The sequence below is a fragment of the Syngnathoides biaculeatus genome, chromosome 14 (genome assembly GCF_019802595.1).
Source record: "Syngnathoides biaculeatus isolate LvHL_M chromosome 14, ASM1980259v1, whole genome shotgun sequence".
In the NCBI taxonomy this organism is placed as follows: domain Eukaryota; kingdom Metazoa; phylum Chordata; class Actinopteri; order Syngnathiformes; family Syngnathidae; genus Syngnathoides; species Syngnathoides biaculeatus.
The window spans coordinates 5,935,657-5,949,080 of NC_084653.1; the positions used below are offsets into that span (position 1 = coordinate 5,935,657).

The following is a 13,424-nucleotide window of genomic DNA, read 5'->3' on the forward strand; positions in this document are numbered from 1 at the left end:
TCATTCATATCTACCACATGATTATTTGACTTATTTTTATGTTTGTCAAAATGCTTATTATGGATGGAAAGGCCATTTTGAGCTCAGTTGAAAGGACCAAGAATGTTTTAAATTGGATGTTGGGTTCCAGACAAATTGGTTTTATAGTGTTGGAAAGATTGCCTTTTTGTTATTGTTTATTTGTTATAGAAAATATGGTCAAAAAAATACCAGTCACTGTGATTTGTCGGAAGCAATGGCGCCCGCAGGCCATCACACTTGCAAATCTGCACAGTTGAGCATGAAAAATGACGGGTGTAGAACTTGTTACGAGTAGAAATGCATAGATATAGAAAGATGTCGCTTATTTTGTGTCGTCTTGACCAATGTTCCCTTTAAACTGCGCCCTTGTCGCACACTCTCAGCACACATGAAAACCAATCCAGCACAGTGAACCACAGCCTGACACTGCCCCCTTCCGCTCTTAAAGGGCTATACTCATAATTACAAACAGAACACACACCCGCAACTTTATCTGCGGGCTTGACTGGCGGACTACACCCGTAACTTTATATCTGCAGGCATGACTGACCACACCCGTACAATTTTCAAATGTTAGTGACTGAAATACCATCTTCAAATTCGAGGAAAAGGGTAAAACTGTAGTCCGCCTTTTGCATGAAGTTAGCTGGGCTAGGAAAATGGTGGGATTTCTTTTCATTTAATATTTTTCTCCTGAATCATCTCATTTTGTTAGACATTGGGAAACACCTTTCCAATTGACTGTTAAGTTTCAGTTAAAAATACCCACTTATTCCCACCTGAATTCTGAGAGGTCTCTGTGAGCTATTGTGACATTTCTATCAGTTGGGGTAGTTGTCCCAGAGAGTCTTTTTCTTTCTTTCTTTCTTTCTTTCTTTCTTTCTTTCTTTCTTTCTTTCTGTAGTTCTTCACTAAGGCAGACCGATTATCATTGTTTGAATAAAATAAGACATTTGTAGTAGCAATTTTCAAACATCTGCTTTTACTTTGAAAAGACATGGTTGCTTTTTGACGTGACAAACCAGTAACAGAATCATAATCATCCATCCATTCATCCATTTTCTTAGCCGATTATCCTCATGAGGGTCGCGGGGAGTGCCGGAGCCTATCTCAGCTGTCAACGGGCAGGAGGTGGGGTATACCCTGAATTGGTTGCCAGCCAATCGCAGGGCACATGGAGACAAACAGCTACATTCACAATCACACCTAGGGGCAATTTAGAGTGTTCATCTAATGTTGCCTGTTTTTGGGATGTGCGATCACAGAATGTCTGCTCCAGAGGTGGATAGAGTAGCCAAATATTGTACTTAATTAATAGTGCTATTACTTGACTCATGTAAAAGTAAAAAGTACTCCTTAAAAATTACTTGAGTAAGAGTTCTAATAAATTCTGATATAATTGGTCACATGCTCGTGTAGACAGACAAAACTACACATCTGCAATTTAATGCAGCATGTTTTGTCAAACTAAGTGGGCTGAACTATCCACATTTGGGCAGGCAGTGCCTGACAAATACTACAAAACATGAAACCTGTTTTTTGTATTCCTTGAAACGTACACAATAGCAGCACACCGTTGCCTTCCTGGTAACGATGACCTTTTCAACATGGGCGCCACGTGTGGACATGACCATCAGCCAGGTTGCCTTATCTAGTTTTAATACCCACGCCCTGGAAACCCAATAGGCGTTGTTGTGTGAGGTCATCTGACTTTCTTTTGTCGTTTGATTGGTAAACGAAACTTAAATAAAATTGCGCCAATGTGGAAGTCGAAGTCTCAGTCTCGGACACAAAATATTTGATAACTAAGCAAAAATGGATATGTAGTGAGCACTCTTGCGACCCTCATGAGGATAAGCGGTTCAGAAAATTGATGGATTTTGTACTTTGCAGTGGTGCACAACTGCAGTTTTGGTTAACTGACAACGGAGTTTAAAAATATTAGCAATGTCTCCCATCTCATGCTATAGAGTTGCTCACACTGGGCGAGCACTTTTCCAAATGAGTCCATCGGAGGTGATGTGTAATAATTTGGCCAGACAGGAATCCCCATGCTGCGGCAAAGTGGGGCAGAACCCAGTCCCAGTAGTGTCAAGAGTTAACTGGAGTATAAAAATCCCCGCTGCCCTACTTTTCTAAGTCCAAGGCTGCTTCAACCACTGTGGGTTGAAGCCTGCCTGCTTCTCTTGAGGCAGTGGGCATCTCAAAAATGTGGTTAATGACAATTAAGTAGTGACGTTACTGGACTGGTGGGGCTTTGCTCTAGGGTCTTGGGAGAAACTGACTAATTTCTGGAAATTATCCATTTTAAATGGGGTGGTTATTCATCTCAAATTAGACCTTAATAGTCAATCAAACTGGGATTCCCTACTGTGAAAACTATGACCTGTAACCGATGAGTTCACAGATGGGTTTCACACAATCAGGATTTTTGGAGGTAGTCGCTGATCAGCATGTTTTAAAAACAGGATCACTGATCTGGTCACAAGATTGAACAATGTCTTTTTAAATGACTTATTCAGTGACTGTATGTACTGGGTACTGAAGATCTTCAAAGTATTCTCTTGCATTTTAGATGAAAGATAAAATAGTTATCACATTTAGAGTGCGTTCAATGATTGTCCACTCACATAGTTTAGGGTTTCAGTCAGGTCATACTAACCTTACATCATAACAGAAATACGGTAATGGGTGCTAATTTGGTGCAAATACTTTATTGCAATTAAAGTACTTCACACACTAAAACTTTAGAGCATGATGCGACAGAAAGCTGACATGTTTACGTAAAACCATTAATGGTAGCACTAGCTTTCTAGGTTACGTACAGTACGTGATCATACCTGAAGCAATCCTTGAATAACAGTCCTCTGGTAAGCGCTGATGACCACCAGAACACGTTTTTTCCCCTCATTTTGTTCTCAAGAGTACATTCAGCACAAGCCACTGTTGTTATTGAATGGTAACAAGTGGATGAGGTCGCGGTTGAGGTGATGATGTGAAGCCCAGTGATCGGAAAAGATAGGACACAGTGCTATCGGACTACTTATAATTTATTGCAGTAGTCTGACATTCACACCCACACAATAAAGTTATGGGAAAGAGTAGTGGAGGCTACACTCAGGACAGAAGTATCTGCGAGTAACAGTATGGTTTCATGGCTAGAAAGAGTACCACAGATGCATTATTTGCCTTGAGGATGTTTGTGGAAAAGTACAGAGAAGGTCAGGAGCTACACCGTGTCTTTGTAGACCCAGAGAAACCCTATGATAGAGTACCAAGAGAGGAACTGTGGTACTGCATGCGGAAGTCTGGTGTGGTGGAGAAATATGTTAGAATCGTACAGGACATGTATGAGGGCAGAAGAACAGCGGTGAGGTGTGCCGTTGGTATGTCAGAAGAATTTAAAGTGGAGGTGGGACTGCATCAGGTATCAGCGCTGAGCCCCTTCCTGTTTGTGGTAGTAATGGATTGGTTTACAGATGAGGTTAAAATGGAATCCCCTTGGACTATGATGTTCGCAGATATTGTGATCTACAGTGAAAGCAGGGAGCAGGCGGAGGAACAATTAGAAAGATGGAGGCATGCACTGGAAAGGAGAGGATTGAAGATTAGCCAAAGTAAAAGAGAATGTGTGCATGAATGTGAGGGGTGGAGGAGGAGTGAAGCTCCACAGGAAGAAGAGATAGCGAGGGTGGATGACTTCAAATATTTGGGGTCAACAATAGAGAGCAATTGAGAGTGTGGTAAGGAAGTGAAGAAACGGGTCCAAGCGGGGTGGAACAGTTGGCAGAAGGTGTCTGGTGTTCCATGTGACAGAAGGCGGAAGATGTTGTCTGTCTCAGATTTGTTGTCTGTCCCACACCAGCGTTTTCTTTTTAATAACTTTATTGGTGGTCAGATACTTATAGTACAATATCAAACGACATCTGACAAAGCTAAAAATAAAAAATAAAGAAGCTTTTGGATTGTAATATCCTGTACTCTATGCAATGGAGACGGAGGCTATCAATTATGTCATTGATCGTATCAGTAAATTATGATGTTAAGCCGAATAAGCCGAAGCGGTCATCATGGAAAATGCTAATTGTTGTCCAGTTCTGATCAAGCCAATCAGATTGGTTTAAAGTCTGATTTACAGTATCTTCACGGTCCACTATCGATAGATCCACCGTGTTGCATCCCTGACTACTGTATTCGCTGAAAATGGAGTCAATTTGCTGTCCAAATAGAAATTCATGTCGAGAGAGTATGGTGATACACCCTCATTTCAAACCTTTACTATTTCCAAAATGTTTTTTTCCCCCTGATCCAACCGAATTAACATTCCCCATGTATTTTTTTGTTTGTTGGTAATCCCTGCCCTAATTGGTCCGAACCGTATTTTGTCGTTTGTTTCCACTTCTCAGACAAATACTTCATTGTCAGTCTCAGAGATATGCCTTTTCTCCACCCCTTTGGCAATTATGTTAGAGAAGGAAGTAATCTGTCCGTGCATTCTTTAAAGGATTGCTGCTGCCATATATTGTTAGTTTGAGGTCTTTCCTCCCATTGCAAATGAGATTAGACATCCACGAGCGTGGCAGTTTAGAACAGGTGGGATGTATTCACGCACATTACTGGTGTGTATGCAACAGGTGTCTATTCGTTTTATAAATAAAGATTTTTTTTCACTCCTATGAACAAACTTAGAACCTGTGCTATGCACACTCTACCTGAAGTATCAGTACCACCTAAAAAAATACTTAGCTCTACATGTACTGCCGCAATGACTAACATTAAAACAGTAGCTTAGTGATAATAAAAGCAAAAGAGCATTTAGTCCTATAAATAGAAATAGATAGATTGATAGATGCACCTGAATTTTCAACCACATACTGAGTCACTAAAAAGAAAAATAGCTGCCCGTCTTTTTAGGCAGTATTGACTAGTAGATAATTAACAATGTGATCAACAAAGTTCTTTATTTGAAGCACAATTCCAGAAGATTGGAAGCTTGCTTGAAAATTGTTAGTGTTTATAGTTCTTCATGTCAGAGCATTCATTAGGACTTTCAAAAGACTTGGGCCTCAACTTAACATTTAACATGAAGAATTTGTCACTTATTTTAATTTTATCATCAACTATTTTCACACTAAATCTCAGAGGCCTAGGCCTCTAAACCTTTTAACTACAACAGATTTTAGTTTTGGTAAAAACGTGAGCCTTCTGCAGATAGTTGGCTCTGAAAATGGTTGGATGGATAGTCACAAACTATAGAATTGTTGATGGTGCTGTTTTTTACGCCATAGATTTAATTATTTTTTAGCAGCAGTATTGGTACCACTAAAATGCGTGATTAGGAGCTTAGCTCGTTGAGTGACCACTTTCGGAAGCCATTCAGCAGCAAATATGCCTGGATAAAAAGTCTTTAATTGCAAGCTGATGGGAAAGGGGAAATGTCCCATCTTGTTTTTTGTTCCCAGCTGAAGAAATTGGGTAGGATGGTTGTGTTTTAAATATATGTTGTCACATTGAGGTTTATGTTGGGTTGTTTTGGTATGACTTCCTACATACCCAAGACATAGCATCTTATTGGTGTTCACGGGATGGCTGCATTCATCTGACTTGTATCCAAAATGTTCCCATAAGTGTCTTTCTGTATCTTGTAAATTGGTTCTTTATGCAGTTTAGGATATATGTAGATGGTGACAACAATGATTAGTGTTGCACAATGTTGTGGACATCAATGTTTGTTCTGCAGAGCTATATCACTTAATCTGGCCAGTCTCTTCAAAAAAAAAAAAAAAATCACTTTTTATTGTACTATTTTTTTAATACTATTCTAAAACTGAGTTCATACAAGCAAAAGCCTCCCTTGTCTGCAATTGAAAAAAATAAAATACTCCTGGACACTGTTGGTAGGAATACAATTCACCTTCTCATACCTTTTTTATAGGCTTAATTTGGGATAAAGCTTGGTGGCATATTTATTTATTTTGACTCCTGCAAGCTCACCGGTTGACATTCAAGGCAGTTTGTTGCCTGCGTTTGGAATCAAACATCTGCTCTCGCAGTGCCATGACCAATGTGGCACTTCCTGTGGCAGCTCTGCATTTAGGGACAACGGTTCATGTCAGGACCACACTTGTCATGTCAGTCCAGCTCCTCCGGTGGTCGTAGGAGGTTATAGCAGGTCGCCATCCGTCCACGTCTCTCCCGTGTGGAAAAGTCATTCCTCCTCCTCTCAGGAAATTCTTCTTCTTCCCAGGGGTGAGGGTGAAGGAGAGGGTGTGAAGGAAGAACAGATTATGTACAGAGGATGCTTCTTTCCAAGCCTTTTTGTCTTGTAGGGACATTCTTTTTTTGATAAAGTCAAGAAAACTAGAATTTGAAAACACAAGCAAAATTTGAAATAAATAATGCATCATGAGATTAACACAGAAAAAATCTGAAGTTACATAAAACCTTGGTGTCTAAACCACCATCAGTGTAGGCTCAGAAGAGCTCAGTTCAGAGAGCCTGAAAAGATTAACTCTGTGTGTGTTATACTTTTCTTGTCTTGCACTTTTTTTGTCTGTAAAAATGTTAAATTAAAAGCAGAAATTAAATTCCGACATTCACATTCACTGATCAAAGTTAGGTATATCTAACATGACTGAGCTCTGCATTATGTCATCCATCCATCCATTTTCCTCCGCTTATCTTAGGTTAGGTAACGGGGGCAGCAGCCCAAACAGGGAAGCTCAGACTTCCCTCTCCCCAACCACTTTGTCCAGCTCTTTTGGGCTAATACCCACCCTCCTGGCTTGTCCTGGATCATCCCCAAAACATCCTCTCGCTGAGATTTGTCCAGAACACCTCACCAGGGATTCATCCAGCAGGCATCCTTAACATAGGCCTGAGCCCAGGGATGAGAATTTTCTGCGCATTTGCAAGTTTTATCAGCTGGTTACGGCTTGACGCGGGGCAAGGCTGTCATCAAGACAACCGCCAGCATCTATCGGCAACACTCGTCGTGAAATTAGTCACAGCTGTGATAGCGGAAAACGGCATGGCTACCTGTTTACGGCATTGCTATGTCTTTGAATTAAATTTTGTGTTCATAATAATGACAACATTCCGATTTCCAGTGGTATTTCATCAGTATTCTCACCCTGATGTTAACATTCGTTAGAGAAGCATTCTATTTACCACGGCATAGATATAACTTATTGGTATGCATATGATATCGAGTGGTCTGCACGTTTTCCAGTATGGTGAAAGTGTTGGAGCGAAAAGATGAAGATCGTGCCAGGGAAATTGATAAAAACCACGGGGTAAAACAATTTCAATGGGCATGGCTTGAAAAAATTTTATCCGTGCCGATAGGAACGAAAACGGTATCAAGATGTCTAACCGAACACATGCAAAAAGTGGACGTTCCTGGCAAAGTGCTGTGCTCTTATCCAGGAGCATAGCCAAACCAGGAAACACAAAGGTAAGTTGGACGTAAATTTCTCAAATATTATGTAAGTGATAACTTTTAATACAATTAGCCCTATCTGTAGCACTGGCCCTGTCGATCACACATTTTATCTCTCACTTTTATATTTCATGATATCTCTCTGTCATTATATATATATAAACAAATTACTTGTGTACTTATTTCTGAAGTATAACTTGTAAGTGCAGTAGCCTATTTGACATCAATTTCACCCAGTCTACATTTTTATGTTTGAAGCCTGGAAAAATTGTTTGTTTGTTGGGACTCATATTTTAAGTTTTCAAAACATTATGATTGCCCTGTATTTAAACTGTTAGAAATAACCATAGGTCACCATTTAACAGTGTGTTTTATAAAAAAAAAAAAAAATCATTCTCATCCCTGTGAGCCACCTCATCTAGCTCCTCTCAATGTAGAGGATAAGCAGTTCTCTTATAAGCTAGAGCCCCAGAGACCCTGCAGAGGAAACTCATTTCAGTTACTTGTGTATGTGTTTTTGTTCTTTTGATAACGACCCTTACTCGTGACCATAGGAGAGGGTTGGAACGTTGGAGGTTGATAGTAATGTAGGTAAATCGCGAGCTTTCTTTTTTGGCTCAGCTCTTTCCTTACCATGGCAGAGAGATAGAGGGTCTGCATTACTGCAGGTGCTGCACCGAACTGCCTGTCAATCTCTTGCTACATTCTTCCCTCAGTAGTTATTTTATATATAGCGTACATGGGACCACTTTTTTTTTAACACGTAGTTGCCGTAAGAACTGCATTTTTTTTTTTACCTTTTAGAAGTTTCATACTGGATCCTTCTTGCACTTTAAGATGTGTGCCAGTGGAACTTTTTGCTTTTTTTTGTTGTTGTTGTTTATTGTTGAAACAGGAATTTGGCGGGACAAAAGCAATGACTCAGCCCTGTTTGTGTGTGCACATGGCACACACACAAGCACAGCATTAATGGAGTATCCAGATGTCCTTTTCTGTCATTTCTGTTTATTGAACTTTGTCAGCAAACCAAGCAGTTAAAATGGTTGTAATTTTGTGTGTACGAAGTCATTTTAAAAATTAAGTTTTCACTTTCTTTAAGTTTGTTGGGTTCGTGATGCCATATTTTACACCAGGTAAAGCTAAACTGTGGGGTCTACAGGTTAAGTGGTGATATCTCTGTATGGGTCCAGATGACATTCTACTCATTCTGCCACACAGTAAAATAACAGTTTGTTTATATTAAGTTTATGGGCTTCACTGTTGTCCCAATTCACTAAATATTGCCCATCAGCGTTGAGAATGACCTTGTCTCGCCTTGACGACGGTGTGCAAGAACATGCTGAGAGTTCAGTTAGCTTTTCAAGACTGAATCTAATTCCAGACAGATGGAGTGCCGTTCTGGCTGTTCTCGCCCCTTGGAAAATTGTGTCTCATTTCTTCTTTTATTCTTTTTTCCCCCTCTCTGTTTTTCCTCTCTGCTTCAGCCAAGTCTTCTCCTTTTTTCTCTCGCTTTTTGTTCGTGTTGATGTATTTTGGCCCGTGTGGAGAACTAGGAGCAGGTTGTGCAGCTGGGAATCAGGACTGTTTAGATACATTTACAAAATAACTTAAGCAGCCACAGAAATCTTGGTTCAAAATGAAAGAATCACAGGTTTTTACTGAATAGAGATGGATTACCAAGGTTCAAGGTAGGCCCCATCTGATTTTTAGCAGCCTTAGTGGGCTAACCAACCACTCGGAAGTTGTAGTTTTGTCAAAGTATCTGTATAAATGGTTTGTGTTACCAACTTGTTCTTGGAAATCAGCAATGTTTTGAAGTGTGAAATAAAAAAAAAAGATAATGAAAAACAATTGCATCAGTATGATTAATTCATTCATTTTCCATCCTCCTTATCCTAGACCACGAGACTCGCAGATGTACTAGAGCCCATCCCAGGGGCAAGAGACAGGGGATACACTGAACTGGTAGCCAGTGAGTCCCAGGGCAGATATAATCAAACTTCCACACTCACATTCACACCATACTGGCAATTTAGAATCTTTAGCTGAGGTACCATGTATGTTTTTGGGAGTGCGAGGACTACCAGGAGAAAACACACCTTGACATGTAGATAACATGCAAACTCCACACAGGCGAGGCTGGATTTGAGCCTGGATTCTCAGAACTGTGAGATCGATGTGGGTTGCTGTGATGCCAGTTCTCCACCATGGCATGATCAGTATTAGTATCTGAAATCATTTCATGAACTTATTTGTGTAAAATACTGACCCGTCTGGCATATAGTGTATTTGTGTGAGGGTCATGGGTGTGGTGGAGCCTATGCCAAATTATTTTAGGTGTGAGGTTACAGCCTGGACGTGTCACTAGCCAATCAAAGTGCCCTACACTATTTTAACTTAAGGCTAATATTAAAATAGGGTTTTAGTACTTTTATCACAAAAAAGGAGGAAAAGAAATGATAAGGTGTCTTCTACAACAACATGTGGTTGACTCAAGTGGTGCTGCCATCGTACAATCCCTAATTCCAACGAACTTGGGATGCTGTCTAAAACGTAAATAAAAACAGAATACAATGACTTGCAAATCCTTTTCTCCCTTGTATTCAATTGAATACACTACAAAGACAAGTACTTAATATTTCAACAGTTTTTTTCAGTTATTTATTTTTTTTGTGTGTGTGAAAATATTTTTGTCATTTTGAATTTGATGCCAGGAGCAACATTCCAAAATAGGTGGACCTGAGGTAACAAAAGATTGGGAAAGTTGAGGAATCTGAAAAAAAAAAAACCTCCAGTTTCAACCATTCCATGGATAAAAAGGTTGATTAGAAACATATGAATTAGAAACAGGTGGGTGTCATGATTGCGGATAAAAGGAGCATCCATTGTCATTTCATCTATGGTGCATAATATCAAAAGATTCAGGAGAATTTTGGGGAATCCCTGCATGTATAGTAACTGGCAAGTCTGAAAACCAATATTGAACACCCCTGACCTGATCCCTCAGGTGGCACTCCATTAAAAACCAGCATCATTGTGAAAATTATATTGCTACGTGGGCTGAGGAACACTTGAGAAATACCATGGTCAATCAACACAATTTGTCGCTCTATCTACAAATCTAAGTTAAAACGCTACCATTCAAAAGTAAAAGCCATATATCAACAACACTCAGAGACGCATTGTATGAAAATATCCACAAGGGTCACGGAAGTGCTGAAACCTATCCCAGTGGGCAGGAGGCAGGGTACACCCTCATCTGGTTGTCCGCCAATTGCAGGACACATATAAACAAACAAGGATTTGCACTCACATTCACACCTTCAGGCAATTTAGTGACAGTTGCTTAGAAAAATACTTGCCGAGCGAAATATACCGTATATTTGTCATTTGTCTGATCCACTGATATATTATTTTTCACTGGTTCAGTTTGCCACATTAAATGCAGATGCAAAGGCAAATTTTTAATTTTAATCTGGTTAAATGCTAAAATATATCTTGGAATATGTTCATGTAGTGCCCCACCTTTCCCATATATGCAACCACAATTCAAGTTTTGTGAAACATTTGGTGACCAAATGCACATAGTTGATAAGGTACTGCACTCGTTGGAAGCAAGTTGCATTGTTGGGCTCTGAATGTTGCTTATGTCAGCATAATTATTTGTTAAAGTCTGTCAACATTAAATCTGTCCAGCCTGATGTTCCAGCCAAAACTCAAAATAGGCCAAGAAGAACATCTGCAGGTCTTTGTGCCACTGAAAAAGAAAAAATTAACCCTAGCCTCTTAGTTTATCTTTGAATGTCTAAATGATATATAAAAGTTGTCGAGCCTGAACAGAAGGCCTGAGGTGTTATTTTAGCGTCTGTGGGAGTGGTGGCAGGTCTGGAACAGTGACTGTGTTCTCTGGCCGTGTACCTTTTTGGTTCCACAACACATGCCCTTGCACGTGAACCATCTCCAAAATAAACTGCGGCGAGCTCCCGATGCTGAGGGAGATGGAAAGTGTGTCTGTAGTGTCTCACTAGAAGTCAAAGCATGCTCTTGTGTGGCTAGACCGCCACCATACTTCAGGATGAGTGGCCTGTACAAGTCAACAAAGTACAGGAATGCTGTGTAAAATCTACAATATGTAGTAATCAGCCATCAGAATTAAATTTATGATATATTTGCTTGTAATAAGGAGAATACTTGACCTGGGAACATATTGGTGGACCATCTTAATGTTGCATTTACTATTCAAGATGATCTCAGCATGTAGGTGGAATGTAAATGTTATTGTAGCGTAAGTGTGTAAATGTAAAGTGAAAAAAAGAATCTCTTTGTGAGCTAGTTTACCCCACTGTAATGTCCTTCCCTGCAAAAATTCCTGCTGCTAAATTAATTGTATCTTCCTAAATATTGGCTGTCCCTCTCATACACTCCATGCCAATGCATTAGGAATCAGCAGGTGGGAGATGGCAGGACTCTCTACATTGTCCATATGTTATAAGATGCTGTGAAATGAATGTATTGTATCAGTGAGGTCAATGTATTCAATAGTTTAATGCTATCGCTTTTTAGGATGAAATTTTATCAAGGTTTTTTTTTTTAATTAAAGACGAAGGGATTGCTCCTGCAGCCAACACTGATATACCACTATTTTCAGCGTCAATCCAGTTTTGAGTTTTAACACGTTTTCCATGGTAACTTGTTAACATGCCACCTTGGACTTGGCGCAGAGTTCATGAGACGTAGACTATAATCCACTTAAGACCTTTCCCATTTCAAGAAACAAACGGTACTAGTGAATATAATTCTCATGTCTTAGATATTTTTTAACTGCTGAGCCTTTTAAAAATATGTTGCTATCCAAAACAACACTACCCACTGAGTCAGATTCATTCAGATAAATGGAAAGTGTGAACTTTCATGGCACATTGTAAATTCACTGCACAGTATTCAAGTAAATCTTGCATGATGTGCAAATGCGTATTGTTTCATAAGAATGTTATGCAGCTCCATAGTCCTGATTCCACATTTGTTCTTATTTGTTCTTCTGCGGTTCTTACCAATTTGCGACAGTTCTCCATATTAGTCTTCTTTTTCCATCCATCCATTATCTGAGCAACTCATCCTCACAAGGGTCGTGGGAGTGCTGGAGCCTATCGAAGCTATCTCTGGGCAGGAGGCAGGCTTGACCCTGAACTGATGGCCAGCCAATCGCAGGGCACATGGAGACAAACAACCAGGCGCACTCACAATTATACCTAAGGCCAATTTAGAGTCCCCAATTAATGCAATTTTTCAGGGGTGTGGAAGGACCCCGTAGAAAAACCAAGCAGCCACAGGGAACGTATGCAAACTCCACACAGGCGGAGCTGGGATTTTAAACCCAGGCCCTAGAAATGTGTGTCTAACCACTCTCTTCTTTAAATTCCAGCTTCAATTATAATATACAAATATTTCTTTTATATGCATATTAGTCAGTGATTCAATCAAAGTCACTGATAGTGTGCATTCAGTGACGATGTGAATGTGAGTGGGAGTGGTTGTTTGTGTCTATATGAGCCTTTTGACTGACTGGTGACTAGTTCAGTGTGTGGTCTGCCTTTTGGCAAAGTCAGCTGGGATAGGCTTCAGTGCCCTGCGACCCTGAACAAGATAAGCAGAATATACACTTGAATTAGTAAAATATCATAAAATGGTACAATGAATGAAAGATGAAATATATCTTTAAAAATGATTTTAAAATAGATAAACAAAATGAAAATTATTTATTTAAGTTACCCACTAGTTGGGCATTCTTATTCTTGTTTTCATCCAGTAGTTAAATGGAATGCACTTGGGTCAACTTCCATTGAATTCTGTTTTCATCTTCTCGTTCAGTGGATGCCTGGGAAAACCTTACTCCACCTGTTCTTGCATTAACATAAGGTTGATGATTGAGTCTTGAATAAGTAATGTTTTCACCAGAAACTTG

At 39.7% G+C, this 13,424-nt stretch overlaps 1 protein-coding gene across 8 annotated transcripts in view; it reads left to right on the plus strand.

Annotated features, from left to right (window-relative positions):
- Nucleotides 1-13,424, plus strand: part of raph1a (Ras association (RalGDS/AF-6) and pleckstrin homology domains 1a) — an 85,821-nt gene that overhangs the window by 2,128 nt on the left and 70,269 nt on the right. The gene's annotated exons all lie outside the window — the stretch shown is intronic.